Source organism: Acanthochromis polyacanthus, chromosome 11 (assembly GCF_021347895.1).
Source record: "Acanthochromis polyacanthus isolate Apoly-LR-REF ecotype Palm Island chromosome 11, KAUST_Apoly_ChrSc, whole genome shotgun sequence".
Classification (NCBI taxonomy): domain Eukaryota; kingdom Metazoa; phylum Chordata; class Actinopteri; family Pomacentridae; genus Acanthochromis; species Acanthochromis polyacanthus.
In genome coordinates this window covers 41,603,662-41,614,386 of record NC_067123.1, presented here as the reverse complement: position 1 = coordinate 41,614,386, position 10,725 = coordinate 41,603,662, and positions in this window count along the sequence as shown.

The following is a 10,725-nucleotide window of genomic DNA, read 5'->3' as shown; positions in this document are numbered from 1 at the left end:
AGAATAGTTAGCATGGCATGGAATAGAATAGCATAGTGTAGCATAGCATGGAATAGAATAGCATAGTTAGCATGGCATGGAATAGAATAGCATAGTTAGCATGGCATGGAATAGAATAGCATAGTTAGCATGGCATGGAATAGAATAGCATAGTGTAGCATAGCATGGAATAGAATAGCATAGCATAGTGTAGCATAGCATGGAATAGAATAGCATAGCATAGTGTAGCATAGCATGGAATAGAATAGCATAGTGTAGCATAGCATGGAATAGAATAGCATAGTTAGCATAGCATGGAATAGAATAGCATAGTTAGCATGGCATGGAATAGAATAGCATAGTGTAGCATAGCATGGAATAGAATAGAATAGCATAGTGTAGCATAGAATAGCATAGTATAGCATAGCATGGAATAGAATAGCATAGTGTAGCATAGCATGGATTAGAATGGAATAGCATAGTTAGCATAGCATGGAATAGAATAGCATAGTGTAGCATAGCATGGCATAGAATAGCATAGTGTAGCATAGCATGGCATAGAATAGCATAGCATCGTGTAGCATAGCATGGAATAGAATAGCATAGTTAGCATGGCATGGCATAGAATAGCATAGTGTAGCATAGCATGGCATAGAATAGCATAGTGTAGCATAGCGTGGCATAGAATAGAATAGCATAGTGTAGCATAGCATGGAATAGAACAGCATAGTTAGCATGGCATGGCATAGAATAGCATAGTGTAGCATAGCATGGCATAGAATAGCATAGTGTAGCATAGCATGGAATAGAATAGCATAGTGTAGCATAGCATGGCATAGAATAGCATAGTGTAGCATAGCATGGCATAGAATAGCATAGTGTAGCATAGCATGGCATAGAATAGCATAGTGTAGCATAGCATGGCACAGAATAGAATAGCATAGTGTAGCATAGCATGGCATAGAATAGCATAGTGCAGCATAGCATGGCATAGAATAGCATAGTGTAGCATAGCATGGCATAGAACAGCATGGCATGACACAGAATAGCATAGTGTAGCATAACATGGCACAGAATAGCATAGTGTAGCATAGAATAGCATAGTGTAGCATAGCATGGCACAGAATAGCATAGTGTAGCATGGAATAGCATAAAATAGAATTGTATAGCATAGCAATAGAGTACCATAGAATAGAATAACATTGATTAGAATAGCAGAGCATAGAAGAGTGTAGAATAGAAAAGAATAGCATAGCATTGAATAGCTTTGCACATAATAGCATAGAACAACAAAGCATAGCATAGAATAAAATGGCATAGTATAGAATAGCATAGCATTGCTTACCATAGAACAGAATAGAATGACAGAATAGAATGGCATAGATTAGAATAGCATAACAGAATAAAGTTGCATTGCATTACGTAGCATTGCAAAGTATACAAAGGCATACAATAGCATAGCATTGCTTAGCATAGCATAGACCCTCCAGAAAAACGCGATTATGCGATCGCATGAATTCCTGCATTAATCACCAAAATGCCGCTGATGATGCGGGGGTCAATTATTTCCCAAAAGGCCGCATAATCTCCGCAAAACAGCGCATAATTCCTGCAAGAATCTCACATTTCCACGAAAAAAAGAGAAATATGCGGGTCCCGCTTGATTTCACAATTTCCGCATAAAATGAGAAAACTATAACCGATATAAATGGAGTTGAGTGAGTTTTTATGTGACGCCCGGCCTGACGCCATCAGTTCACGCATTCACACACACACTAGAAGCACGAGCTGATGCCAGTGTTACCAACTTAGCGACTTTCTCGCTAAATCTAGCGACTTTCCAAAGCATCCTAGCGACTTTTTTTGTCAAAAGCGACTAGCGACAAATCTAGCGACTTTTTCTGCCGTTTTGGAGACTGACAGGAAAACTCGGATCATTCTGCAGTTACTGTTTTCAACAAGCAGCAGGTGCTGCTGTGAGCTTCTCCCCCTCCCAGAGCACAGGCTGTCAGTCCAGTAACCCCCCAGCAGTCCCAGTGTCTGATTAGAGGACACATCACTCCCCGGCCAGACGGCAGGTGAATCGCACATATTTTTGCATATTTCATAACTATTCGCATACTTTGCGACTTTCCGCAATTTGCCATAAAATGGCATAAAAACCCTGCATATTTATTCGCATAATCAAGGATTTTAGCCCGCGATTTTCTGGAGGGTCTAATAGAATAGAACATAGCACTGAATAGCATTGCATTGCGTTGCATCCAGTGGCATACGATAGCATGGCATTGTATAGCATAACGTAGAATAGCATAGCATAGGATAAAGTAGAATAGCATACCATAGCATAGAATAACATAGCATAACATAAAATAGCATAACATAGTCTGTGACTTACTGTGTTATTGTAGCACATTTTTGTGTCATTTTAGCATCTTTGCGGGTCATTTTTGTCTAGAACAGCGTAGCATAGAATACCATAGCATTTCAGAGCACTGCGCAGCATTGAATCGCATAGCATAGAATAGATTAGCATAGCATAGAATAGCACAGCACATAATAAAACAGCACAGATCCAAAAGAGGAAATTCTGTTTTTACAGTAGCAGCACAAACAGTAAAATGAGTAAGGAAACTGGAACATAAACTATATCTATTATATATAAATATATAGAACATATACTGTGATTAAAAATGTACTAAAATGTGAAATGCACAATAGAGTGTTAAATTCTGACAAACCGTAAATGAGGACATTAAGGTCCAGCAACGTGTGCCGCTGCTAAACCTCCTGGTCGTCATGGATGTTTCCAGATTGTGATCTACGACAAGCCGTACTTCAGCGGTAAATCCAGAACCATCAGCACCAACATGAGGGACTTCATGACCAGAATGGACCGGCAGCAGATGGTCTTCATGTACAACGTCGGTTCCCTAAAGGTTCTGGGAGGGATGTGAGTAGAAACGTTAAATCAGCTCAGATCAGTGTTTAGAGACAGGAAGTGACCTCTGTCCTGTTTCCAGCTGGGTGGGCTACGAGAAGGAGGGTTTCCGTGGCAACCAGTACCTGCTGGAGGAGGGCGAGTACCACGACTGGAGGGTGTGGGGAGGAATCGATGCCGAGCTGAGGTCCGTCCGGCTGATCCGAGCGGTGAGGACGCCCCGCTTAACTATTACATTAATAACATTTAAAAAAAACAAAATCAGTCCAAAAAACATTAACTCCATAAATATTTTTCTGTTTTGTCTTTTTTTTTGTAAGATTTTAGCATCTTTACATGTCACTTTTTGTATTTCTTTGTGCAATTTCCATCATTTTATCATCATCATTTTAGCATCTTTTTGTCAGTTTTGTGGTTTTTGTCATTTTTGTGTCATTTTTGCTTCTTTTTGTGCCATTTTCATGTCGTTTTAGCATTTTTAAAAACTTTTTTGTGTCTTTTTGTGCGATTTCTGTCTTTTTGTATGATTTCAGCATATTTTGTGTCTCTTTTGTGTCATTTTTGCTTGTTTTTGTGTCTTTTTGTGCAATTTTCATGTCATTTAGTATCTTTCCAGGTCATTTTTGCGTGTCTTTATCTTTATTTCTCTTTTTATGGTCTTTTTAGCATCTTTCAGAGTCATTTTTGTGTCTCTTTTGTGTCATTTTTCTTCTTTTTGTGTCTTTCTGTCATTTTCATGTCATTTTAGTATCTTTCCAGGTCATTTTTGCTTCTCTTTATTTCTGTCTTTTTTTGGTCTTGTTAGCATCTTTCGGAGTCATTTTGTCTCATTTTTGCTTCTGTTTGTGTCTGTTTGTGCAATTTTTATGTCATTTTAGTATCTTTCCAGGTCATTTTTACATGTCTTTATCTTTGTTATTTCTGTCTTTTTTTGGTCTTTTTAGCATCTTTCGGAGTCATTTTTGTCTCATTTTTGCTTCTGTTTGTGTTTTTCTGTCATTTTCATGTCATTTTAGCATCGTTCCCGGTCATTTTTGTGTTCTTGGGACAATTTCTATCTTCTTGTGTCATGTTAGCATATTTTGTGTGTCCATTGTGTCTTTCTTTCATTTTTGGCAGTTTGGTTGATTTTGTTGTCGTTTTTTCTATTTTTGTGTTCATTTCATGGCACTTTTTGCATCTTTTTTGTCTGCTTTGTGTTTTTGTGTCATTTTTGTGTCATTTTCAGGTCATGTTAGCATTTTCTGGGTCATTTTGGTGACATTTTTTAATGTCATTTTAGCATCTTTTATGTCAGTTTTGTGTTTTTTGTGTCATTTTTGGTTCTGTTTGTGTCGTCTTGTGCAATGTTCATGTCATTTTTGTGTCTCTGTGCAATTTGTGTCCATTTATGTGTCGTTTTAGCTTCTTCTCTGTCTCTTTTGTGTCATATTGTGTTATCTTGTCACATTTTTGTGTCATTCCAGGTCTGAATCTGAGAGCTGGGAGCAAATTTGAACTTTGTGTTCTCTCTTCCTGCAGGACCTGTCTGACCCCCTGCTGGTGATGTTCGAGCAGCCGGAGGAGGAGCAGGATGGAGTTCAGAATGAAAACACCTTCGAGGTGACCGAGGCCATCCCAGACGTGGAGCTGTTCGGCTACAAGACCTCCACCAGGTCCATCCACGTCCTCAGCGGGGCGTAAGTACTCCCACTGTCATTTTAGCTTGTCTTGTTTCTTTTCTGTGTGGCTTATTCTGTTATTTTAGCACGTTTGTGTCTTTTCAGCATCTTTCCAGGTCTTTTTTGCATCATTTTGTGCAATTTCTGTGTGTTTTTGTGTCATTTTATCATCTTTTGTGTCTTTTTGTGTAATTTTTGCATATTTTTCTGTCATTTTAGCATCTCTTGTTTCTCTTTTGTGTGGCTTATTGTGTTATTTTAGCACATTTTTGTGTCTTTTCAGCATCTTTCCAGGTCATTTTTGTGTCATTTTGTGCAATTTCTGTGTGTTTTTGTGTAATTTTGCTTCTTTTCTTTCATTTTAGCATCTTTTGTCTCTTTTTTTATATTTTTTGCTTCTTGTTGTTTTATTTCATGTCATTTTTGCGTATTTCCAATTCATGTTTGGATTTTTTTTGTGTGGGTTTTGCTTCTTTTTGTGACTGTGTATCGTTTTACCCTCTTTTGTGTCTTTTTTTGGGGCTTTTTTGTGTCATTTTAGCATCTTACCGGGCCCTTTTTGTGTCCTTTTGTGCAATTTCTGTGTGTGTCTGTGTTGTTTTAACATCTTTTGTGTCATTGTACCATCGTTTGTGTCTTTTTGTGTCATTTTTGCTTCTTTTTGTGTCTCTTTTGTGCTATTTCTGTCTTTATTTGTCATTTTAACATCTTTTGTCTTTTTCTGTCTGTTTTTGCTTCTTTTGTGTCATTTTAGTGTCTTTCCATGTCATTTTAGCATCTTTCTGGGTAATTTGTGTGTCTTTTTGTGTCATTTTTGCTTCTTTTTGTGTCATTTTTGCTTCTTTTTGTGTCATTTTAGCATCTTTCTGGGTAATTTCTGTGTCTTTTTGTGTCATTTTTGCTTCTTTCTGGGTAATTTCTGTGTCTTTTTGTGTCATTTTTGCTTCTTTTGTGTCATTTTAGCATCTTTTTGTGTCATTTTAGCATCTTTCTGGGTAATTTCTGTGTCTTTTTGTGTCATTTTAGCGTCTCCTTGTCATGTTCATGTCAGTGTTGTCATGTTGAGATGTTTCAGAGCTTCCTCGTCCTCTGCAGGTGGATCGCCTACTCTCATGTGGACTTCTCTGGGAACCAGTACATCCTGGAGAAAGGCTTCTACAATAACTGTGCTGACTGGGGATCAGTGGACCCTCGGATCTGCTCGGTTCAGCCCATCTTACTGGTCAGAGCCGCTTCAGAATCAGGAAATAGTACTAAAACCAGGACGTGGTTCCGCTAATGTTCTCTTTGTGTTTGTTTTTAGGCTCCAAATGACAGCTCAAAGACCAGGAATGAGGTATTAAACTCTCTATTTTCTTGAATTCATTAATTTTTCATACATTTCTGCATAAATACAAGCTGAACTTCAGATTTTTACACAAGTCCTAGTAAAAAACTGTCACAGAAGATACTGAAAACAAAAATTCATGTACTTTTAACTCCAAGTTTTATATAATATTGGAAAATTTACCAATATTTTGATGTAATTTGTTGACCTGCATTCTCTTTTTCCACTTTTAGGATTCATGTAAAAATCTTAAGATGTTTTCAGCAGAAATGTCTAAAATTCTAAAGGCTATAAACTGTATTTTTCATTTATTTATTCCCTCTTTTTTCTAGATAATCCTTTACTCTGAGCCGGACTTCGAGGGCCAGTGTCACATCATGGACCGGAACCAGGAGGCGGTTTCAGAAACAGTCCTGACCAAGTCGTGCCGAGTGTCGGGAGGAAGGTGAGGAAGAAAAAGAAAACGTTTCCCGAACTTCATTATTATTCTGCTAAAGGAGAAAAACACATCAAGATTGAGGCTTTTTTTTTTTAACTCATCAGTACCAGAAGAAACCTAAACTCAGTCCTTAGTTTACATCTGCTATCATACAGATGTTGCAATTAAAAATACTTTCTTAGTAAACATACAAAGGCCAGAGAAGGCTTTGTCATGGTGCACCTTGCTAAGTAAACTCCCACAATGCTCTCTGCTCACCAACTACAGTAGTAAACAGCAAGAGGCTCCACCTGGTGGATTTACCAGGTACTACAGCTGATCTATTATACTTAAAGTGTGGATAATCAAAAAAAACAATATCTGCAGATAATGAATTTGACGTGACTCTGATTAGATCAGATCGATCAGATATATGTCCTGTTTTTTTAACTATCGCCCTCAAAATCTGTTTGAGTTGTAGTCAAGCTAAAATGCATGCACAAAAATGATGTTTTTTCATCATCTGATGTCATTCTGTGTGTTTTACAGTTTTCTGCTTGAACTTCAAGCAGTTTTCTGAGCGTTTTTTTTGCTTCATTTGATTTTTTTTTTTCTTCTCATTTTCCAACTGCAGTATAACTCAAAAATGTCTTCTGTGCAGTGTGACAGTTATAAAGACATAAATCATAAAGAAAGAAACAAGAAAAGTAGCATTTCTTTCCATGTTTATAGTAAAAACTGCCTGAAAATGTCATGAAATGTTAAATTATTTACAAAAAATGTGCTGTCAGATCAGCTTTTCTGTTTTTGCTTGTATAAAATCAAAACCAATCATAAACCTCTAAGAGAAGAATGCAGATTTGTTCCTTCCACATTGTGGCAGCTGGAATCGTTTTGATGGAACTGATAGTTCAACCAACAAACTGCCAGATCTGCCTCACTGGATGATCCAGATCCTGTGCAGATCTTTCTGTTCTCAGTGTGTCAGGCTGCTGTTCAGAGGCTGTGGATCAGATTCTGATAGATGATGGGAGTCTGATAGCTACAAACCCACACCAACCCGTCAGCGTCTGTCTCTTTGTGTTCCAGCTGGGTTCTCTACGACAACAAGCAGTTCTCTGGAAACATGTACGTCTTATCTGAAGGAGATTATCCCAGTCTGAGCAGCATGGGCTGCCCCGCCGGCTGCACCATCAGATCCATCAAGGTGGTTCCCATGGTGAGAAAACCCTCATCTAGACTAGAAGAAAGCCGTCTGATGTGTCTGTATTGTAGCTTTAACGCTCCACGTCTCTGTCCAGATGTTCTCTCTTCCCTCCATCTCCATGTTCGGCCTCGAGTGTCTGGAAGGAAGAGAAATCACCACCGACACCGAGATCGTCAGCCTGGTGGAGGAAGGTTTCAACAACCACATCCTGTCTGTCAGAGTCAACAGCGGCTGGTGAGGCTACGATTTACATCTTCTAGATCAGGGGAGTCAAACTGATCTTAGTCCAGGTTCCACATCCATTCCAGTCTGATCTCCAGTAGACCAGACCAGTAAAACCAGTAAAATCACAGCAAAATAACCTGGAAATAACCACAACTCCTAATGGTTCCTTTGTTTTAGAGCAGAAATGTTCAAATTTACAAAGCACAAAGACACAAAGCAACAAAAGCGAGAAACAAAATGACAAAAAAATGAGAAAAACGACACGAAACAAAACAAAAAATTAGACAAACAAGTTACAAAGTGACAAAGAAATGGACAAATGCCACAAACGAGATTAAAAAAAGATCACAAAACAACGAAAAAAGAAAAACATAAAATGACTGAAACATGAGAAGATGACAAAATCAGGCAAAAAAAGACAAAAAACAAAAACAGAATGACAAACATGACGCAGGCTGCATGTTTGACAACCCTGATCCACAGTTTGTGTTATATCCACTTTAAAAGTCTGTTTTTCTTTATGAAGACGAGCTTTGTGTCTTTGTATGACAGTTGTAGGAATAAGTTAATTTGTTGACGATAGCTAAACGGTTATTTTTGGTGATTGTGTAGCTGTCAAATTGTCCAACAACCTTTAATTGTGTGTTTCTGTTGCATTACAGTTGGGTGATATGTGAACACAGTAACTACAGGGGGCGCCAGTTCCTCCTGGAACCCATCGAGATCACCAACTGGCCCAAATTCAGCTCCATGCAGACCATCGGCTCCATGTACCCCATCAGACAGGTGGGTTTAGGAACCCTTAAAGCTCTGTTTTAACATCAGACAGGTGGGTTTAGGAACCTTTAAAGCTCTGTTTTAACATCAGACAGGCGGGTTTAGGAGCCTTTAAAGCTCTATTTTAACATCAGACAGGCGGGTTTAGGAGCCTTTAAAGCTCTATTTTAACATCAGACAGGTGGGTTTAGGAGCCTTTAAAGCTCTATTTTAACATCAGACGGGCGGGTTTAGGAACCTTTAAAGCTCTGTTTTAACATCAGACAGGTGGGTTTAGGAGCCTTTAAAGCTCTATTTTAACATCAGACAGGTGGGTTTAGGAGCCTTTAAAGCTCTATTTTAACAGACAGGCGGGTTTAGGAACCTTTAAAGCTCTGTTTTAACATCAGACGGGCGGGTTTAGGAGCCTTTAAAACTCTATTTTAACATCAGACAGGTGGGTTTAGGAGCCTTTAAAGCTCTATTTTAACAGACAGGCGGGTTTAGGAACCTTTAAAGCTCTGTTTTAACATCAGACGGGCGGGTTTAGGAGCCTTTAAAACTCTATTTTAACATCAGACAGGTGGGTTTAGGAGCCTTTAAAGCTCTATTTTAACATCAGACGGGCGGGTTTAGGAGCCTTTAAAGCTCTATTTTAACATCAGACAGGTGGGTTTAGGAACCTTTAAAGCTGTATTTTAACATCAGACGGGCGGGTTTAGGAGCCTTTAAAGCTCTATTTTAACATCAGACAGGTGGGTTTAGGAACCTTTAAAGCTGTATTTTAACATCAGACGGGCGGGTTTAGGAACCTTTAAAGCTCTATTTTAACATCAGATGGGCGGGTTTAGGAGCCTTTAAAGCTCTGTTTTAACATCAGACGGGCGGGTTTAGGAGCCTTTAAAGCTCTATTTTAACATCAGACGGGCGGGTTTAGGAACCTTTAAAGCTCTATTTTAACATCAGACGGGCGGGTTTAGGAGCATTTAAAGCTCTATTTTAACATCAGACAGGTGGGTTTAGGAGCCTTTAAAGCTCTATTTTAACATCAGACAGGTGGGTTTAGGAGCCTTTAAAGCTCTATTTTAACAGACAGGCGGGTTTAGGAACCTTTAAAGCTCTGTTTTAACATCAGACGGGCGGGTTTAGGAGCCTTTAAAACTCTATTTTAACATCAGACAGGTGGGTTTAGGAGCCTTTAAAGCTCTATTTTAACATCAGACGGGCGGGTTTAGGAGCCTTTAAAGCTCTATTTTAACATCAGACAGGTGGGTTTAGGAACCTTTAAAGCTCTATTTTAACAGACAGGCGGGTTTAGGAACCTTTAAAGCTCTGTTTTAACATCAGACGGGCGGGTTTAGGAGCCTTTAAAACTCTATTTTAACATCAGACAGGTGGGTTTAGGAGCCTTTAAAGCTCTATTTTAACATCAGACGGGCGGGTTTAGGAGCCTTTAAAGCTCTATTTTAACATCAGACGGGTGGGTTTAGGAGCCTTTAAAGCTCTATTTAACATCAGACGGGCGGGTTTAGGAGCCTTTAAAGCTCTATTTTAACATCAGACGGGCGGGTTTAGGAGCCTTTAAAGCTCTATTTTAACATCAGACAGGCGGGTTTAGGAACCTTTAAAGCTCTGTTTTAACATCAGACAGGCGGGTTTAGGAGCCTTTAAAACTCTATTTTAACATCAGACGGGCGGGTTTAGGAACCTTTAAAGCTCTATTTTAACATCAGACAGGCGGGTTTAGGAGCCTTTAAAGCTCTGTTTTAACATCAGACGGGCGGGTTTAGGAGCCTTTAAAGCTCTATTTTAACATCAGACGGGCGGGTTTAGGAGCCTTTAAAGCTCTATTTTAACATCAGACAGGCGGGTTTAGGAACCTTTAAAGCTCTGTTTTAACATCAGACAGGCGGGTTTAGGAACCTTTAAAGCTCTGTTTTAACATCAGACAGGCGGGTTTAGGAGCCTTTAAAACTCTATTTTAACATCAGACGGGCGGGTTTAGGAACCTTTAAAGCTCTATTTTAACATCAGACAGGCGGGTTTAGGAGCCTTTAAAGCTCTGTTTTAACATCAGACGGGCGGGTTTAGGAGCCTTTAAAGCTCTATTTTAACATCAGACGGGCGGGTTTAGGAGCCTTTAAAGCTCTATTTTAACATCAGACGGGCGGGTTTAGGAACCTTTAAAGCTCTATTTTAACATCAGACGGG